The following is a 21,589-nucleotide window of genomic DNA, read 5'->3' on the forward strand; positions in this document are numbered from 1 at the left end:
AGCAAGCTAGATCCTGTGGTGTTTGTTGGGAGGATGCTGTGAGGAAGAAGATGAGAGTATCGCTTCACCCCTCATTCCTCGACTGGAAAGTCTCCGTTTAGGGTATTCAAAGGGTGTATGGCCCATATGGAGGTGTCCCCCTCTTGGGTTTCAGATAGAAGGTTGTCTGTGGATCATGATGTGAATTGCATGGATGGCTGGAAAGAAAAAGAAAGAATTCATATGGAAAAAAGGAAAGTTAATTATGATTTAAGGAAGGCTGTGAAGAAGACGTGTGTTGAGGTTGGTGATTGGGTCAAGATCAGGTTACCTAAGAGGAATTCTGGCGTGTCAAAATACAGTCAACCCACAAGGGTAGTAAAAGTGTTCAGGAATGCCATCAAAACTATTGATCACAGAATTTGGAATTTAGATAGGGTTGCCAAGTGTCATACTTCCATCACAAATCGCGGAGTGAGCTCCACTTCGCAGGCAAGTCTACATGATTCTATTGCTCCAGGAATTAGTTCGAGACCGCTTCGTTTAAAGCGGGTTCCCATTCGTTTTCAAGATTAATGTAACAGTTCTTTTGTTCTCATTTTCTCTCAACTCTGAAATTTACATTGTTTCATGCATCCTGTATGTCTTGTTTATTTTCTATTATTGTTGTTGTTTTTTTTTATGTTCCTGTTGGTATGGAGGGAGGTGATATGTTGCCAAGCGCCACTTGAACTATACGAGCGGTTGATCGACTACTGGCTGGGGTCTCTGCATAACTCAACACTCATCTCTTCAATAAACCTACGATATTTATAACAACTACATTTCTTGATGATTAGTTGAAACTTCGATCCTTTTCACAACTGCCTTTCTCTGGAACAGGTACACAGGATCCCTTGGATCATGTACGTTAAAAACGGTCTAAACTGTTTAGGTCGAGCGCACATCTTTGAAACGCCAAGAAAATGTCTAAACATCACTAAAAAGGAGATTAAATCCCAATTTCTAAATTTAAAGGCAAAAGAAAGATATAAAATTAACAGCCCAAAATATATGGTACAATCCTTTTTAGAGGGACCAATTATCAACGAAGAGATAACGTCATACTTAACTGTCCGTGACAAGCCAACGCCATAGATTTATACTAATTAGGTTTCGTTTAAATCTTATCCCCTGCATGTTGGCCTGTCCAGCAGGAATTTTGTTCTGTACAAGAGCTTCCTCCTTTCCCATGTGATGGTGTGTCGATGCAATCTAATCTGCATATTTTCTTTTTCTGTAAATTTTATTCGGAGCATCGTAAAAGAATCATAATGTCAATCATTCATAAATTCAATTTTAGACAATGTTGGCCAGGGAAGTACTTTTTACAGCTGTTGTCTGATCACTTTGTTTGTTACTGTGTTGCGTCTTTTTTTTATGTCTTTCTTTAAAGACATAATAACCTGGCATGAATTACAAGTTTTAATTGTTTTTAAATAAAGTTTTTTTAAATAGGACATTTTAATAGTATATTTGTATAATGATGAATGTTTTTCATTTGTACATTTGAACTTTTATGATCTTTTTGAACAAATATAAAATAAAGTGATTTGACTGACTGACTGACTGAGTGGATAATCACTCATGATGAAGTAGGAACTAAAGCTAAGAATGCTTTGTTTGTTTAATGATTCCATAATAAAGAGCAATTGAATCAAAGACGACTAAATATATTTTAGCAAAGGAAATTAACAATGTAAGGAAGTTAGTGTGGAGAAGTAGGGTCTGTAAGCGGTTCAACATATATTCTGAACTCGTGATTAGCCATGCATTCAGCAGTAAATTTCTGCTACACTGCTTAGTTGCTGAAAATGTTGCCATCTTGAATATAGGCCAGTCCTGAATAAGATGTCCTGTATTTATAAGGACCCTACTAATTTTAGACCTATTTCCAACGTTCTGTGCTATCCAAACATTTTATAAAGCATAGTACGCTAACAGTGGTAGCAAATTATTAGTCGTATCTTGTTGTTAACTATTTCACATCTGTTGCCGACCCTCCGCACTGGATCTGCTTGGTTGCTCTTTTGATAAACACTGATGTTGGTTACCTTAGGGTCTTGATCCTCTGGGATTTATCAAATTCCCATGGCACTGTCCACTGACAACCACCCAATGCAGGCTCCCTGCTTGCATGGACATCAGAGTCAGGAACTTACGTTGGAGTGGCTTTTAAAGTATAAAACATAATGGATCCCTCTACCACCGTTCCAATCTGGGTTTAAAACCGAGTGTACCCTCCACCTTCTCAACAAAAGCCCCTGGACGGTATCTTCCATGTGACTCTGAAGGTTCTTTGCTAATGACTGGTAGGCCCGAGCCATGTTTATTTGACTCATCTTTCTAACCTTCATTTTTCTAAAAGCTGTTTAAGATTTAACTTGTTTGCAGCTTGTGACTTTGGATTTTTAAGCTGTTATTTCCGGTGGAATACTTGTGCAAAAGTTTACACTTATGTAATGTGATTATGTTCTAAATGAAGCTCTTTGACACTTCCGGGTAAGAAATGCTCTATCTAAAATGCAAAAACTAAACTAAACCCAGCTCCAGAATGGTGTTAAGGTAGATACTGCTTTGGACGTTAGCAGGAGTCTTCAATGAGTTGAACTTCCAATCGTTTCCTTCATATTGGGAAGAAGTTTCCAGTGCTGGTGATTCACTAGCCAAAAGCATCTATCAGTACAGCAATTTTAGCTCTTTAACTTTTTCAAAGGAATCCGTTATTCTTCATTAAAGACTATGGGCCTATTCACAAAGCTACATTTATATGTGAGTAAATCTACATGTGTAAATTTACTCCTACTGTAGGAGACCCACCTCCCTATATAGTGTACCACAATAGGATACACGGTGCAGAGAGGTCGAAGAGACCCATACTGGTTTACAGAGGCAAAAGTAGATAATGCTAGAGCTCTATTTTTGTGGTAGTGTGGGCGAGCAGTTAGGCTTATTTATCCGAGGGCAGTGCTTAGCATTTTGTTGTACACACCAAGACAATCAATGATTTCACACACTCAAGGAATGAAATCGAGACAAATAAGAAAAATACTATTTTTTATATAAATATTTAGACCAAGAACTTCAGCACACAGTAAATACGTTTTGCAATATGATAAATTACAGTAAAATGTAATGTTTACAGTTGTGCGCAATTACGCACAATACAATTTCTAAAGGAGAAAAAAAGCAAGTAGAAAAATGAATGCAATGCAGTTATCATGTGGTTACCATTTTGTGAATCAAAAGGTCCAGGTCCAAGGTCCAAAGCACCAAGCTCAAGTTCTTGGGAGCTTCCCAGATTGCTCGGGAAACAAAGCAAAATGGGTCTCTGTAGCTGGTGCTCTACGAAGAAAAGGGGCCACCTGAAAAGGCAAATCAAAAGGGGGTCTTGCAGGCAAGACCGAAGGCTCTCAAGGATGAGTAGAGTTGCAAGGGCTCAGGGGCCTCGGAAGCACAGCTGGTTTAAAGATGCCAAGGCAGGGCAGGCTGGGTGCAGTGAAGATGTGCAGCTGGCCAAACAAGCGCAAAGAGTGACGTTTCTGGAGCTGCTGGGCCACTGCTGAGGTGGGTCACTGGTGTCCTGAAGTCCCTCATCAGGTTCTGTCTCGCTGTAAAGTAGGAGTTTGCCTGGACCCAGCTTTGTGTGTTTTTGCAGCAAGGGGTTCAGTAGCCCGGGTATTGGTGCCTTGCAGTGCTGGAGCAGAGTTTTCTGTTGAAAATTTATCGAGTTTTAAGCTCCAGTTTTGTTTATATGTTATGATTAAAATTACTAATCTGTAATTACTAATTTTTAGTTTTGTTTAAATGTCTAAATTAATCAACATTACTAATGGGAGAGACTACACGTGGGAATGCATATATGTTGCTTAGTAATAAAGTGCAATTTTATTAAATGAATATCGCAAAGTGCTATTTGTTTTGGGTTTGCGCTTTTTAAAATAACGTGTGCTAATGCTTCTTTATGTTGCAAACAACTAGGTAATTACATACACATAAGGGTATTAGTGGGAAATAACACTGAATAATCATTATGATGTGGTAACGTTGTTTTGTGTTTCTTTTAATTAAGATGGTCCGTTTTAGCCTAAACAAAGATGGCTGCTATTTACAGCCTGCGCTCGAGTGATTGAATTTTGACGAGAGGCCTTGCTGAACATGGTTGAAAGTCACCTGACCACAACCTCTGTCTGATTGAAAAAGTTTCCGTGAGGACAGCAGCTCTGGGCATGATTCCAATTATCCTTGGAGAAGAATAAAGCCACAATGAATGATGATAACTCTGCGGTGGCTCTGCTATGTTGCTGAGGAAAAGCATTAATAACTGTATAATTTGCAAACTCGAGCTTCCTTCTTCCGTGTTTTTTATTTTTGTTATTTTTCCTGAGCGGAGGTTTTTCTAAATGTTGCAACATCCTTTCCTGCTCGCTCTGCTCAACGGACAACGGACGATAAAAAGATTGTTTGTAACTTTAGTATGCTAATTTTCAGTATAAATATTTCTAGACTAGAGAGGGTCTTGGCTTAGCATTTTCCGATTTTGGCCACTTCTTCCTGAACCTATGTTCGTGAGGACAGATGCTGTTCGTGAGGACGGTGATCTGAGAGACTTTACTGAGAGACCTGTCCTGACCCATTAAGCTAGAATAGGTAACTATGAGAATAATGATTTTGCAATTGATTGACTTTCATTTTGAACTAATTTAGATAAACAATCATTTGTTTGAATTCCGGTGTCGGGTGGTCATTTCTTTGTCATTTATTGAGTTACAGATGTATTTCCTATGTTTAAAATCATGACTCAGGACAATGTCTTTATGGTCGCATTGACCTCGTTTAGATGCAGATTGGTTTAGGTTTCTCTCCTATATTCTGTGTGGATAGAGTAATAGTATGAATTTCAGTGTGATGGGCCCTAGCGTATGATGTGTGTATGTGCGTGTGACTGTAGGTTTACTCTGTCCGTGGAAGCAGGGAGATTTTATATGCGCCGATCTGCAGCAGTTTTCTGGTAGCAGTATGATGGTTAGATTATTGTCTTGATCTGATAAGATTGTTTGTACATTGGCTTTTGATTCATTGATTTATTGATTTATGTTGGTATAGTATATGTACTAATACTATATGTTAAAGTCGTTGTGTTGAGTTTTATGTAGTGCTTCTGGAACTTGGGAGCTGGTGACGGTTCTGTAGTAGGGCAGACGGAAGTGAGTGCTGCTCTCGGGAAAAACGGGATTGTTGGAATTACCTGTAGGTATGCAGAAAAAACGTGTGACAATTGAAGTTGCGCGTCACATTGTCTGGGTTCGGAATCAGTGACATTGTTGTGTGTTACTATTAGGGACATATTTTCAGTATAAAAGGAGTGCGTATGGTAGTGAAGGTTATCTGTGAAACTCTGGTCTGAAGTCCCAGGGATCCGTAAGGTTTGCCGTTAAAGCTTACTGCTGGAGAAGTAATAGATATTCTCTGAGCTTGTCTGAAGGACTGAGCAGAGGTAAGCGCTGCTTGGTTAACGCGTGTTATAATTCTGTAGTGGGACAGATTGTTCGCTGTTCTCGGGAAAGGCAGGATTCTGTGTGATTGTGCTACATTTTCTGGTATAAAAGTGCGTGAATGTATGAGCATTTAGTTGATTGTGAGACTCTTTGGAGCAGTCCTAGAGGAAACAGTTAATAGATGCATGTTAGAAGGGCAGAGTAGAGGGATGTGCTACTGTGTCAACAAAAGTGATAGTTCCGTGGTAGAGCAGAGGTATGGCTGTTCTAGAGAAAAGCGGGATTCTTGTGAGAAAGAATTTTCTTTACTATTCTGTGGTTAGCGAAGCAGACAATGGAGATGTTTATATGTTGTAACTAATAGATTTTGTGAATCGATCTGAAACGAAGTCTATTGAGAAGGCTTTGTAAAGGAGGGGTAGACGAGTGACAGGAGACAGAGTAGAAGCGACTGCAGCGACTGCTGACGTCATACAGACCGTGCTGTGATTGGGTAGTGGATCTGAACAGTGCTCGCGCTGGGATTGGTGCATTAGTGTGAGCTGCGCAGGGATTGGAAGGAGTACAGAGTGACGTAGATGCTCCAGGATTGGTGCGTTGGTGTGAGTCGCGCTGTTATTGGACAAAAGATCGTACAGTTGCGGAAGGGACTAGAGAATATTGGTAAACGTTAAAATGTATTACCAACCGGAGGAAAAGAAAAAGAAATCCTTGTTCGGTAAAATTAAGAGGTGGTTTGACAAGGATAAAAACATAATAACTAGAAAAGGTGAATTGCTACCTCCGACTAGAACTCCTGCATCCTTCATGGTTGCGAAATATGGGTATCATACCTGTATATGGTTGGATAACTGGGCTAAGTATACTAAGGACGATGGTGTCTTAGCGTTCCCGGAACATGGTTCATTTAATTTGGCCGTGTTGAGAAATTTACGGGAAAAAATGATGTGTCTAGAGCCTAGACCAAGGCCGACACAGTTCGAGGCGTTGGTGGAATGGGAAGATGAGGTGCATGAGCGAGAAAAGCAGAGGAGTGGAGGTAATTATAGGTACCTTTTTGGGAGGAAATATGATCGTGAAACTCATCATGATCGAATGAGGAGATGGCGAGATGCTAGTATGTCAGAGGGATTATATCCTATGAGGACAGTTGATGAGACAGAAGGGAGGAAAGGTGCAGAAAAGATGCCTGATGCAGAAGTGAGAAGGTATGGGGCTAATGATTATGAGGATGAGGTCTTGGATGACATGATTTACAAGAGACCGCCTCCATATAGACCAGAACCAGAAGAGAGCACGCCAGTTGCTACTCCAATAAGAGATACTTTGCGAATTGTTAAAACTGAGGTTGTGACACCTGATCTGAAAAGTGGTAGCTCTTTCACGGAAAGGGAAAGAGAGAGAGAGCGAGAGAAAGAGAATCGAGTCGGTGATGAAAAAACAAGAGAATTAGCTAGAACGACATCTGAGCTGACTGAGAGAATAAGAGAGCTGACGAAAAATTTAGAAGCTGTTACAGTGCCTGTAACGATAGGTCCGGTTGTGCCTATTTTTGATAAACAAAGAATGGGAGAAAATGGTTTGACAGTTCCTTATGTTGGAAATGGTTTGGTTGGTTCTTGCACTTTGGAGGAATCAAGAATGAGGACTGGTGAAAATAATTTGAGACAGTCGAGACATGACACATGTAGTGAAGGATTAGATGTGCAGCCTAATTCAGGATTGAATACTGGTTGTTTGGGAGGATCGATTTTGGAACCACAGAGGATGACAGAACAAGTGAGTGCAGTGAAAAAGTCTACTGAAATAACAGCTGAAGATTTGAATGATTGGTTGAAAGTTCTTCAGAGGAAGGATAAAGATTCACAGGCGATTGATGTAGCCAGGTTGCGCATAGAATTGGAGGAGCTTATTGCAGGAACAATTCCTACAGATATACTGAAAAACCATCATGATGGAGAGTTGTTATTTATGTGCAAGAGTATCACCTGGAGGGCTAAAAGTACACATGACAGGTTAAAGGCAATAGCGAGTGAGCAAGGAGTTGACATGGATAAGGTAAAAACTTTGCAGAAGTCTTACAGGATGGATTTCACTGACAAAGATATTGAGAATCTGAATGGTGTTGGCAGAACAGGGCAGATTAAGGAAATGATTGCCTTATTGCGAAAATGGGGTGACGTAGAAAAATGGAAGGATAGGTGGTACAAGAAAAGGGAAGATTCAGTGGACAGGACTTACTCAGCTTTTCCCATGAGAGAAAAGGAAAAAACAGTGGATGCTTATCCTATGAGAGAGATTCCTGGAGGAGGATATGTACATGTCCCATGGACTAGACAGGATATTTTGTCATTTACGAATGATTTCCCTCGACTGAGAGAAAAGCCCGTCGAGTGGTATAGGCAAGTAGACAGGTTTGTGAAATTGTCAAAAGTGCTGTGGATTGACCTGAATAGTCTGTTTGATATAATTGTTCCAGCAGACTTGTGGGCAGAGTGTAAAATAGTTGTAGATTGGCCTGCTAAGGAGTATCCAAGAGATCCGAAAACAGGAGCACCAGATCCAGAGGTTATGAAGAAGTACGATCAGGTTATTGTGTTCCTGAAAAATAAAGTACCCCCGAAAGAGACAGACTGGGTTAAGATAGATCGAACACATCAGGAAGCAAAATAATCAGTTCATGCTTTTTATGAAAGGCTGATACTGGCGTTTAAACAGTTCAGTGGAGATGAACACCTGGGTGACAAGGATTTGAGTCATTTTGTATACAGATTTGTATATGGCTTGAGACCTGAAATCAGTGAAAGAATACGAGAGCATACGGTTGATTGGCAGAGTAAAAAGATTGATGAAATCTTGAGACATGCAAAGTACTTCAGTGATGAAATTGAAGCAAAACAAAGAAAGCTGAAAGAGAAAGCAATGTGGGCACAGGTGAAGGTTGCTGAAAGACAAGAAGCACAGATGATGGAACAGGCAAATAATCTAGGAAATAGACCCAGATATCCAGAAAAGGGAAAGGGGAATTTAGAGGAGGCTAAAAAAAAGTTCCCTTGTCACAACTGTGGACAATTGGGGCATTGGAGATCCGAGTGTACCAATCCACCATTAGTGAGTAATGAAAATAAACCCTTGAATCAACAGGTGCAGAATGAGGGGTGTAATCAACAGCAGCAACAGCAGAAGGTTGTCAGACAGCAGAGCCAAGAGCCGAAACCGCCCTTGCCGCAGAATAGAGGGTCCCAAAAGTATAACCAGGACTCAGGATTCTACAATGATGAGCAGGTAAACAAACCGAGATGTTCAAACCCGGTACAGCAGTACTGGTTAAAGAATGAGGGGAGTGAGTCTGAAGGGGACTATTCGGTGCCGAAGAGAGGAGGAAGAGTGCATACTTGGTGCAACTCTAGAAATAGACCAGGCAGGACCCTTCGTAGATGGGAAAATAAATGGGGAGAGTGTTACTTTCTTGGTAGACACAGGAGCGACAAGATCAACTGTCAGGTCAGCAGATGTTAGAAATCTTCCTCTCTCGGACGAAGCAATCCAAGTGGTTGGTGTAGCCAATACACAGATTAAGACTCGTCTTACTGAACCAGTGAGGGTAAGAATAGGGAAATTTTCAGACATGCACAGGTTCGTAGTCTGTGACACTACTCCAGTGAACTTGTTAGGTAGGGACCTATTGTGCAAGATGAATTGTACAATTTTCTGTACTCCAGATGGAATAGCTTTTGAAACACCAGATGAGGATGTTTTGTACCGAATGACTCTAGACAATAGAGAGAGTGAGATTGTTGGTACATATGCTGTGTTTAATCCAGAGGATTTGCCACAGGAGTTGAGACACAGTAAAAACAGCAGTTTGGGATTTTACTGGAGAAGATGTGGGGTTGATGAACAATGTTGATCCAGTGAAGATTTCAGTGAAAGAGGGGATTGTTTATCCTAATATTCCTCAGTATAGATTGACACCAGAAATAATTGAGGGAATAACACCTATAATTGACAAAATGATTCAGCAGGGTGTTTTGAGAGAATTACTGAGTAGCCCGTGTAATTCACCGATAATGGGGCTGAAGAAACCTAATGGAAAGTTCAGGATTGTGCAAGATTTGAGAAAGGTTAACAACATTGTGGTGGCATGTTGTCCCATTGTGCCAAATCCTTCAGTGATTTTGTATCAGATTCCTCATGATGCTGAGTGGTACACAGTGATTGATTTGTGTCATGCTTTCTTTTCAATTCCATTGCATCATGACAGCCAGCCGATTTTTGCATTTCGGTTTGGACAGCGTATTTTAGCATGGTGTCGTATCCCACAGGGGTATACAGACAGTCCATCGATATTCAATCAGTTATTGAAAAAACTCTTTGGAGAGTTTGATCATGCCTGAAAGCTCAGTGCTAGTGCAATACATCGATGACCTATTGGTGACATCGAAGACACGTGAAGCTTGTGAAGTAGATACCATAGCTTTACTGAATCATCTGGCAGATGGAGGGTTAAAGGTATCTCCAGCCAAATTGCAGTTTTGCAAGAAAGAGGTGCATTATCTTGGACACAATATTGAAAAAGGTCTGAGAAAGGTGACCGATGACAGGATCAAAATTATCAGAGGAATGAGAGCCCCGATGACCCAGAGAGAAGTGAGGATGTTTCTGGGGATGGTGGGTTATTGTCGTCAGTGGATAAGTAATTTCTCCCTGATAGCAAAACCACTGATTAAATTGACTAAAAGTGAGGTGAGAGACCCATTGGAATTGGACGCAGAACAAATGGCTGCATTTGAGGAGTTAAAGAGCAGAATGTGTGAAGCCCCTGCTTTGGGAATGCCAGACTATGAGAAAGAGTTTGAGTTGTACTGCAGTGAGAGAAATGGATGTGCACTTTCAGTGTTAATTCAGAAACATGGACAACTGAGAAGGCCGATTGCGTACTTCTCATTGACACTTGACCCCGTAGCTGTGGGTTTGCCAGGTTGTCTGAAAGCAGTAGCTGCTACATGCAGAAGTTTGGAACAGAGTGAGGGTATAATAATGGGATATCCTGTAAGGGTATTTGTACCTCATGATGTGGCAATTCTTTTGACAAGAAGCAGGACTCAATATATGTCACATAGTCGGTTGACTAAATATGAGAAAATCATTCTGGGAGCATCAAATGTGACTCTTGAGAGATGTGTGAATGTGAATCCAGCAACACTGTTGCCTGATGCTGACAATGTAAATGTGGGAGATGATGTTGATCATGATTGTTTGGATGTGCTTGACTACTGCACAAAACCTAGACCAGACATAAGAGATTTACCACTGCCTGAGAGTGATCATTTGCTGTTTGTAGATGGATCATGTCTGAGAACTGATGATGGTGTGTTGAGTGCAGCATATGCAGTGTGCAAGGTTTCAGAAGTTATGGAAGCTTCGTCTTTGAAAGGAGTAAGATCTGCTCAAGTGGCTGAATTGGTTGCTTTGACGAAAGCTTGCAAAATTGGGAAAAATCTGAGAGTGACTGTGATGACTGATAGTCAGTACGGATTTGGAGTCGTTCATGATTTTGGCCAACTTTGGCTACAGAGAGGTTTCTTGACGTCGAGTGGGACTCCAATAAAGAATGCTGAAGTGATTGGGAAGTTGCTTGAGGCGATACAGCTGCCTAAAGAGTTAGCAGTTGTAAAATGTGCTGCTCATGGACAAGGAGATGATTTTGTTACTCTTGGTAATCGCTTCGCAAATGACATAGCACAGTATTGTGCAAAGAACAATCATTCGATCAATAGGGCACGAGAAAGGGAAATGTCTTTTTGTTCTGTGATGTTTACTAATGTCCTAGAAACGTGGGATGAAGTGAAACAGTTGCAGGATGAGGCAGGAGATGAGGAAATGAGAGATTGGATCAAGGCAGGTTGTGCCCCAAGAGAAACAGATCATGTTTGGATCTATAGAGATGGTAGACCAGTCATGCCTAATTCCATGCTGTCGACAATGGCAAGAATGTATCATGGCCAGGGACATCTGGGGAGGGATGCGATGATTAGGTCATTCAAGCAAACCTGGTACAATGCAAAGTTTAGGCTAATTGCAGAGAGCATCTGTCAAAGATGTTTGATTTGTCAGCAGTTCAATACTGGAAAGAAAACAGTGGTGAGTCTAGGAACAATAGGCAGAGAAGGAGGTCCTTTTACTAGAATGCAAATAGATTTCATTGAAATGCCCCAAGTGAACAGATTGAGGTATGTTCTAGTGGTAGTCTGTTTGTTCTCAAGATGGGTGGAGGCCTATCCGACTAGGAGGAATGATGGAATAACAGTTGCAAAGTTACTGTTAAGGGAGTTGATTCCTAGGTACGGGTTCCCAGTGACAATTGAGTCTGACAGAGGTGGACACTTCTACAATGAGCTCATGGGTTTAATTTGTGAAGCATTGAGCATACAGCAGAAGCTACATTGTGCATACAGACCAGAGGCTTCTGGAGTCGTTGAACAGATGAACGGCACAATCAAAAACCGAATTGGTAAGATGTGTTTAGCCACTGGAATGAAATGGCCTGATGTCTTGCCTCTAGTGCTTATGACTATTAGGTCTACTCCAGATAGAACCACAGGTTTGAGTCCGCACAAAATATTAATGGGACGTGCGATGAGACATGCATTTGTGCCTGTCAACAAGTTGATGACAATAACTGATGACATGATTTTGGATTACTGTAAAGGCCTGGCTGACGCAGCTCATTCTGTGTTTCACCAGGTTGGAGGAGACGCTACCACACTTGAGAAGAAGCAAGCCCATGATCTAAGTCCAGGGGACTGGGTGAGGATTAAGGTGCACAGAAGAAGAAATTGCTTGGTTCCAAGGTGGGGAAGGCCAAGACAAGTCATTCTGACTACGACAACTGCAGTAAAGTGTGCTGGTGTGAAAAACTGGGTTCATGCAAGTCATACTCTGAGAGTTTCAAATCCAAAGGATGGGACTGGTAAGGAGTATTTTGAAGAATCAGATTCCAGTGATGATCCAGACACTGAACCAGTGAGAAGAGGAAAGAATCCTGAAAGGGGTGAAGGAGAAAGAGAGTCAGGAGATTCTTTTTTCTTTCCAAGAGAGGCTTCAAGAGAAACATTGAGAGTCTCAGAAGAGAGATCGGATTCTGTAAGAGTGCCTGAAGTTCCAACGAGCAGTGGTGAAGAAAGAGCTGAAAGGAGCAATTCCACGGAGACTACTCCTGAATCAAATGAAGAAGTTGAAAATCCACTTGAGATTACGCCTGAAGAAGCAGGGTCAGTAGAAGATAGAGAGGGACAGATTGCGGAAGACCCCCGAGGAGGTGTAGGGAACACTTCTGATAAGCTAGGTGAAGGGACAAGTAGACAGCAAGAAGATTGCGTGTCGGAGACCCGAGGAGGGACAGAATTAGGGAAATCTCAATCGGTGGTGGAAAAGACTGTGGAGCGAAAGAAAACTGTTGAAGAGCAAGAGGCAAATGAGACAGAATCGGATGAGAGTGAGAATGAGAAATCAGAGGGTCGAGTTCTGAGAAAGAGAACTTGGATCGGAGAGAGAAGTAACAAAGAAGTGAGACCAAAAAGAAGTGTAAGAGGAGATCTTTGGCCTAACAGGATAAAGAGGCTGAGGTATCGACTGACACGAGTGAATTCATCAAAAGCTGAACAAGTGAACGAAGTGTCAAGTCAAAATCAAGCGAAGGAAGAAGAACAAAAGAAATCAAAAGAACCAGAGGAGATCAAAAGAATCAGAAAACCCAACCAAAAGTACAGGTCACCGGAATGGACTTATGTGGCATTGCCTGAAGGAGAAGAAGAAGAGGCAGAAAGTCAAGTCAATCCGGAGGGGATCTTGAGAAAAGTGGTTGAGGAGAAATCTGTTGGAATCCTAAAAGTTATCCTGACTGACATTGGAGAAGAGTCGGATGCACAGGATGTTGTTGAAGATCTGATACAATTTGATGTTGCTGAAGAAGAAGTGAAAAGTGATGAAAATCCAAACTGAGTGAACTAAAGGAGTCACTTGGAGAAAAGTGAAAGAGAAAAATCTGAAATTAACTGTGTGAGATAATCTAGAGTTCCAAAACTCAGTAGTGGAGTAGAAGAGGCTAAGTCAAAAGACACTGCCAAAGTAGTAAAATGGCTAACACAGAAAATAATCAAAGTAGATGTGCCTTCTTGAAAAGATGGTGTAGAATGTGCTGCTGCTGTACTGGATTATTAATGCTATTATGGGGTGTATTAGCTTTATTAGTTACCTTTAGGGTTACAATAGATACCTTTGGAATACATCCTGAAAATGTGACTAATGTAGAGAAGAGTGCACAAAAAGTAGTTCCAACTAGAATTAGTAACATTTACATACATAAAGATAGGTCAATTAATGATTTTTCTAGCAATGTTTTTTCAAAGTTGTACGAATACGTAAAGACAATGGAAGTTAGGGACTGCTACGTCTGTATGCAGTTACCTGCATCCGTTTCAAAAGGTGTTACTTATCACCATTTACAAGCTACGTATGGGATTTCATGTAGTGTGTTAAGTTGTGTTTTTTATTTGTTAGTAAAAATAGATTATGAGATGTCTAACAAAGATAACATTTTTGGGCAATTGCCTATGGATAAAAAGCTGAATCCAGCTAAAGAAGCTAACATTTTTGGTGAGATTTTTATTGAGAAAGAAGAATTAACATTAGATTACATTTTTAGAAACAATTTAACTTGTAGTTTGAAAGAAGAGGAGAAGGCTTTCCTAAACATGGTGGAGGAAAGAAGAATGAGCATGCATGAGAAAGCAGGGAAATATAAAGTGAGTGAGACGATTTGGGATATTGAGATGGGAAAGGAGTTGAAGAATGGGGCTAGTCCAACTTTAGCTTTAGATGCACCACAGAAGGGTAAACTATGCATTACCAGAAGGAAATCCCAATATGATACTTATTTTGTTGGGACTAGTGAGTGTCATGATACATACTTCATTGCAACAGGATGGGGTTTTAAAGGTGGAGAAGATCCGGTTTTCCCAGGAGTGTATTATGTTTGTGGGAACAAGGCTTATTACAAGTTGCCTGACCATTGGTATGGCACATGCTATGTGGGCCTGGTCTTTCCAAAAAATTTCCATATAGATAGGATAGAAGATGTAGAACACATTAATCTACTAACACGTTTTAAGAGAGAAACTTGGTAGGAAATTGTGGGTGATATTTTTGGAGCTTTGATTCCAGCAGTGGGAATTTCTTTAAATGCATATGGGATTCGGAAACTGTCAACAGTGGTGGATCGCTTATCGACAAGTACCGCTGGAGGGTTTCTTTTGGTAAATACGGAGATGATTGCCGTACGTGCCATGTCTATGCAAAATCGACTTGCCCTTGATATTCTATTGGCCAAGGAGGGTGGAGTCTGCGGAATGCTGAAAGTTCAACATTGTTGCACTTACATTCCTGATGAAAGCAAAGATCTAAAAGTCTATATCAAAAATATTACTGATTTGCATGAAGAATTAGTACCACTGGAAGCTGAAAGTATCTGGACTAAAGTAGCTAATAAGATAGTTGCTGTTAAGAGTTTTATTACTAAAATAGGTAGTACCTTTATTGGTAAAATATTATTTCCATTGACATGTGTGATTGTTGCTTTATTGATACTAAGATTGTTGTGTTTGTGTTGTAAAAACAGGGGAGGGAAGAAGAGGAAAATTGGGCAAAATATTACAAAGAAACAAAAGAGGTCAAAAAGAGACCCACAAGAAATAGAATTAGAAGAAATGAGGGAGAATGTTTATTTGGAGACGAAGAGAGATGATGAGAGAGAGTCTGGTGTTTAATGTTGTGTCATAAAAGACATTTTCAATTTCTCCTAAATTGGGACTAAAATTTAGACTAATTTTTTTTTTTTTTTGGGTTGGTTTTTGTGGTGATAATATCACCAAAGGGGGGATTGCTGGAGCAGAGTTTTCTGTTGAAAATTTATCGAGTTTTAAGCTCCAGTTTTGTTTATATGTTATGATTAAAATTACTAATCTGTAATTACTAATTTTTAGTTTTGTTTAAATGTCTAAATTAATCAACATTACTAATGGGAGAGACTACACGTGGGAATGCATATATGTTGCTTAATAATAAAGTGCAATTTTATTAAATGAATATCGCAAAGTGCTATTTGTTTTGGGTTTGCGCTTTTTAAAATAACGTGTGCTAATGCTTCTTTATGTTGCAAACAGCTAGGTAATTACATACACATAAGGGTATTAGTGGGAAATAACACTGAATAATCATTATGATGTGGTAACGTTGTTTTGTGTTTCTTTTAATTAAGATGGTCCGTTTTGGCCTAAACAAAGATGGCTGCTATTTACAGCCTGCGCTCGAGTGATTGAATTTTGACGAGAGGCCTTGCTGAACATGGTTGAAAGTCACCTGACCACAGCCTCTGTCTGATTTAAAAAGTTTCCGTGAGGACAGCAGCTCTGGGCATGATTCCAATTGTCCTTGGAGAAGAATAAAGCCACAATGAATGATGATAACTCTGCGGTGGCTCTGCTATGGTGCTGAGGAAAAGCATTAATAACTGTATCATTTGCAAACTCGAGCTTCCTTCTTCCATGTTTTTTATTTTTGTGATTTTTCCTGAGCGGAGGTTTTTCTAAATGTTGCAACATCCTTTCCTGCTCGCTCTGCTCAACGGACAACGGACGTTAAAAAGATTGTTTGTAACTTTAGTATGCTAATTTTCAGTATAAATATTTCTAGACTAGAGAGGGTCTTGGCTTAGCATATTCCGATTTTGGCCACTTCTTCCTGAACCTATGTTCGTGAGGATCGATGCTGTTTGTGAGGACGGTGATCTGAGAGACTTTACTGAGAGACCTGTCCTGACCCATTAAGCTAGAATAGGTAACTATGAGAATAATGATTTTGCAATTGATTGACTTTCATTTTGAACTAATTTAGATAAACAATCATTTGTTTGAATTCCGGTGTCGGGTGGTCATTTCTTTGTCATTTATTGAGTTACAGATGTATTTCCTATGTTTAAAATCATGACTCAGGACAATGTCTTTATGGTCGCATTGACCTCGTTTAGATGCAGATTGGTTTAGGTTTCTCTCCTATATTCTGTGTGGATAGAGTAATAGTATGAATTTCAGTGTGATGGGCCCTAGCGTATGATGTGTGTATGTGCGTGTGACTGTAGGTTTACTCTGTCCGTGGAAGCAGGGAGATTTTATATGCGCCGATCTGCAGCAGTAGCTCCAGTAGGTCCTCAAGACTTGGTGCTGAAGCTGAGCTGAACCTCCAGAGCAGGCATACCTTTGGGTGGCACTCAGAGGCGTCATTCGGGCTAGGGAGTTGGACGATGCTGGACCGGACTTTGCTGTTTTTGAAGTGCTGTGGCTGCAGGGAGATAGTACCTCTATCTCGATGGAGTTCTTTGGCAAATTGCGAAGTGGTATTAACCCTCCGGGGTTTATGGAGGTTACACAGCGATGAGACGAGCTGGTGGATGGCAATTGTTGAGTTCTATGGTGGCAGGCAGGAGTTTCCACCCAAAATCCACCACAAGGTCTGCAGTTCTCATTCAATAGTATTTCTTCACATGTCTTCTTCTTGTGTCCGTGGAATCTAAGTTCAGTGTCTAGGGATGCCACCTAATTACTACATTTAGGGGCGTTTGCAAGGGAGTGACTGGTGGTGGTCAGAGGGCCCCTTACCTGGGGTGTCTACACCCTCTATTATGTCCACCTCCTGTGACAGGGGGACTTAGCCCTAGCCCTGATTGGAAACGTCCTACCATCTTCAAAATGGTCGACACTGAACAATGTGCTTCACCTCGCCTCCAGTGCCTGTGTGGTGGACTTGGCAGAGGGGGCACACCTCCTATTCTTTCTAAGTTTTCCCACCTGTCTTCCCGTCAAACGGGGGTGAGGACAGGAGAAGAGGCCTACTCCCTCTATCAGGAGAGGCTGGGATCGCGTTTCAAAGGTGGCAAGTCCTTTGAAGCTTCCCGCCACAGATGGCACTTCCTGACAAGGGGAAGCTGTGAACACCTCCACCCAGGACAGTCTTTGGTCTCGACCTCTGAGCGCACTGGTGCTCATATAATGAGGTCAGAACTCTGTCTGGTAGTGACAGGCTAGCTTAGACTAGTCGGTGAACACACTAAGGGTTAGTAGGTTTCAGGGGACCCCTCTAAGGGGTCCTCTGTGTGCAATTATTAATAAATATGACACTAGAATCAGTGCAGGTTTATTAGGAGGAGTTGTTTGGTACCAAACATTCCATAGTACAGTAAAGCCATCATGGAGCTGGAGAACTCATAATGATGAGTGTCTCGCCCATGGACTCTCTATGGCTCTCCTACATTATCCAAGAATTGACAGGGATATTGCAGGGGCATATTTGCTCATGCAGACATGTCCTCACAAGAGAAATAGTGTACCCTGCGTTAGGGCTTTAAGGCCTTCCAGTGGGGTGTCTTACCTATATCCCATGCAGTGTCTGTTGGCATGGCACACAGGGGTGTGTGCCATGTTGACTCTTTGCTTTTGTCTGCACCAAGGCATGCAGTCTGCAATGACAGTGTGCATGGACTTGGTGAGGAGACCCTAGGGTGGCACAATTTGCGCTGCCACCCTGGGGGGTCCCTCTTCAGTACCAATGACCTAGGTACCAGGAGTACCATTTACTAGGGACTTATGAGGAGTACTGATATCATGCCAATCGATAAACAATAGGTACAGTTAGGAAACAAGCATCTGGCACAGGTGACCTGGATGGCAGGGACCATGTGCACTTCCAGTCGAAATTACAGCATTTTCCAGGCAAAACGTGGGGGTGAACCTTATCCAATAGAGACACTTTCCTACACTGACACTTTGTAATACATTTAGTACATTTGGCTAAGTGTAGATCTACATGTATCCACTCCCTAAAACAGGGTGTCGAGCCAAATCTATGAGTGTAAATTTACCACTGGCAAAAAGAATCCAAAACAGTAGTAAATGAACTCCACCTCAGACATGAAATAAGTCCAGCAACGTGCATGAGCAATCACTAGTATTGCAACACCCTGACATTGAAAGTAATTATATGTAAATATAAAAAATATTATTTTATGATAAAATAGTTTTTTAACTTCTTAGTACTACTGTATACACTACAAAATGCAGTTCGTGAATAGACCCACAGTTTTCAATCCAGGTTCTGTCTCTCCACTATCCTTTTCAATCAAAATAACACTATAACAGACTAACATGTTCACTTCTCAATTTCCATATTCCACTATACTAATTCACCACTAATCCTTTATGGGCTCCAGAGTAGCCTGTTACTCGCCAATGAAGTGTTTCAACACACCATCAGGGTTACCAGTGCCATATAAACACAAAACTTTTTCCCTTTTCTACCCCTCCCCAACCCTTCTCAATCCAAATAAATGACTAACATATCCACCACTCAAATTACTTTCATGTTTCGCCATACTAATTCAACAGTAATCCTAATGGGTTCCAGAGTAGCGTGCTGCTTGCCAATAAAGCGCTTCACAACCCCATCAAGGGGTAGCAAGCGCTATATAAATACAAACCTCTTTCCCTCTTCTATCCAGCAACCTACCCTTCTCTATCCAAATAACTGAATAACATAGCCACCACTCAAATTACTTCATACTTCACTACACTAATTTTCAACGCTAATCCTTTATGGGTTCCGGAGTAGCATCCTACTCGCCAGAAAAGCACTTCAACACCCATCAGGGGTAACAGGTGCTACATGAATGCAAACCTTTCTTCCCTTTTATCCCTCCGCTACCCTTCTCACTCCAAATAACTGAATAATATCCACCACTCAAATTACTTTCATATTTCACCACACTAATTCAGCACTAATCCTTTATGGGTTTCCAGAGTAGCATGCTCCAACACCCCATCAGGGGTAACAAGTCCTATATAAATACAAACCTTCCGAATCCAAATAACTGACTAACCTATCCACCACTTAAAATTCACTTGCATGTTTCACTATACTAATTCAACACTAAACCTCTATGGGTCCCGGAGTAGCTTGCTACTCACCAAAAAAGCGATTTGACGCCTCGTCAGGGGTAGTAAGCGCTATATAAATGCAATTACAATACAATACAATATATGTAGTATACTGTACCAGATCTTTGTTCCTTTTTTTGTCTTTACCTGTGAGGTAGGCTGTTCTTAATTTGTTTACATTCTTGGGGGGATTTCTGTTTTTGCTTGGATTTCTACTGTGCTTGGAATGAAACGTGCAACACTTCTTGTAAATTCTTTAAGTTTTATATGCAGATGAATTCTTTGCAGTCAAACTTTCATGTATGGAATTTTACTGTACTTCTTGATGAATTCTATGCGGTACATCTGAACATGTTTCACATATTTTCATGGAACTATACGTTGATACATATTCAAAACATAGTGAACAAAATTCCACATTATTTGTTGAAAACTCACTTGTGGTACTGGTTTCCGTGGTAGGTTCCTCCAAATAGTTCAGAACCCCTAACTCTGCGGTCCAACAGGTTTCTACACTAGTTTCATTATACAATATTGTCCAAATGCTCGCCTGACTAGATGAGGACTGGAAGTCATATGTAGTTTGGTTTGAGGACTAGAATGTCTTCGGTGCCTTGCAATCTCTTTACTGCCTCATGGTGAACTCCTCTAAGATGGATGGTTAGTAGTTGTGGGCAACCAGGATCTTTGGACGTCAGTGTTCTGGTCTCAGACAAACAGAAGCTGTTCTGTAATAGGGGAAGCAGAAGAGGAGAGAAATTCAAATCTGCACTAGTTTCATTATACATTATGGTCCAAATACTCGCCTGACTAGATCAGGTCAAGAACTATGTCAGTAGTTCTTGAAAAGGAGAGAGTATGCAAAGCCTTATTATATTTTGCAAGTAAAAGCAAGAACATGAAGTAACAAGGCTCATCCAAGCAAAGATGTTAGCATTAATATAGCAAAAGCAAGGTGGAGGGGGCCAGTAGCTAAGGAAAGTGATGGTAATTTAGTATAACCATCAGCCGTCAAGAGATGGTATTAAGACCCCACTTGGGCTTGCAGTTTATGCAATGATACATCTAGATATGCCAGTCTTATTGGATAAGGACACCTCACCCACATTTTGTGACATGATTCATCATTGGCAACACTCAGATATGTACATCTGATGTTTTTTAGACAATGGCAAGAAATGGGGGGGGGGCTTACTTACAAGCCCCTTGTGCTGCCAGTGAGTCACTTTTTTTTATGCACACGCTGCCCAGTGTGTTGGCCCATATTTACAAGGCCTTGCAAAGCCACCTAGGAAGGCTTTTCATGGCCTTGTAAACACTTCCCCTTTTCAAGGATCACTTTGCTTGAAAGCGGCATGCCATGGGTGTTGCTGTGGGTGATCCTACACAACACCCACGGAATCTGCCGTATTCCCAGATTTACAACATTTCGTAAACCTGGGAACGCGTCGGAATCCTACGCCTCCCCAGGGGAGGCATAGGGAAGCACAATGAGGAGAAATACTTTTGTTTCTCCTCGCTTTTCCCTCTTTCTAGGTGCACACATAGAAAGAGGAAAACACCATCAATGACTGTTTTTGTGCAGGAAGGTGCCTTTAAAAATGACGCCGCTCTGCATACCAGAATGGTTTGCAGCGCTGCGTAATTTTGTTGTAAATGAGGCCAGGGATATATACGTATACAGAATAAATACGGATATGCAGTATACTGAAGAGTAGAGAATGCCTACATACTTACATGTTTTGGGGATTTCTAAAGTTTCTCAATAAAGACAACCCAAAATATAAACCAAAGGAAACAGTGAGTGGTTTATTCAAGTAGGGGGTGGTCATTTCCACATAGACCCAAATGGCACCTGAGTCTGATTATTGGGTGGGTGTTGTGCACTGGTGTAAGCTCGGGGTGCCTTTCCATGCCCAGTGGAGGTGCACTCGGGTTTAAGTCATTATAAAGAATAAGGGAAATGTTTATGTTGATTGTTTATTCCCGCCTGCAGTAACTGTGTCGCCTTGCAATGAAAAAGGGTTT

At 41.1% G+C, this 21,589-nt stretch overlaps 1 long non-coding RNA gene across 4 annotated transcripts in view; it reads right to left on the reverse strand.

The window, feature by feature from the left end:
• Nucleotides 1-19,810: 19,810 nt before the first annotated feature.
• The window catches only part of LOC146866412 (uncharacterized), a 247,663-nt gene continuing 245,884 nt past the window's right edge, over nt 19,811-21,589 (reverse strand). For 3 of the 4 annotated variants that reach the window (XR_014976802.1, XR_014976801.1, XR_014976800.1), the window contains one exon: nt 19,811-20,289. This is a non-coding gene — a long non-coding RNA (uncharacterized LOC146866412). The remainder of the gene's footprint in view (nt 20,290-21,589) is intronic. The other variant, XR_014976799.1, reaches the window with a different exon arrangement.

Source organism: Triturus cristatus, chromosome 2_1 (genome assembly GCF_964204655.1).
Source record: "Triturus cristatus chromosome 2_1, aTriCri1.1, whole genome shotgun sequence".
Classification (NCBI taxonomy): Eukaryota; Metazoa; Chordata; class Amphibia; order Caudata; family Salamandridae; genus Triturus; species Triturus cristatus.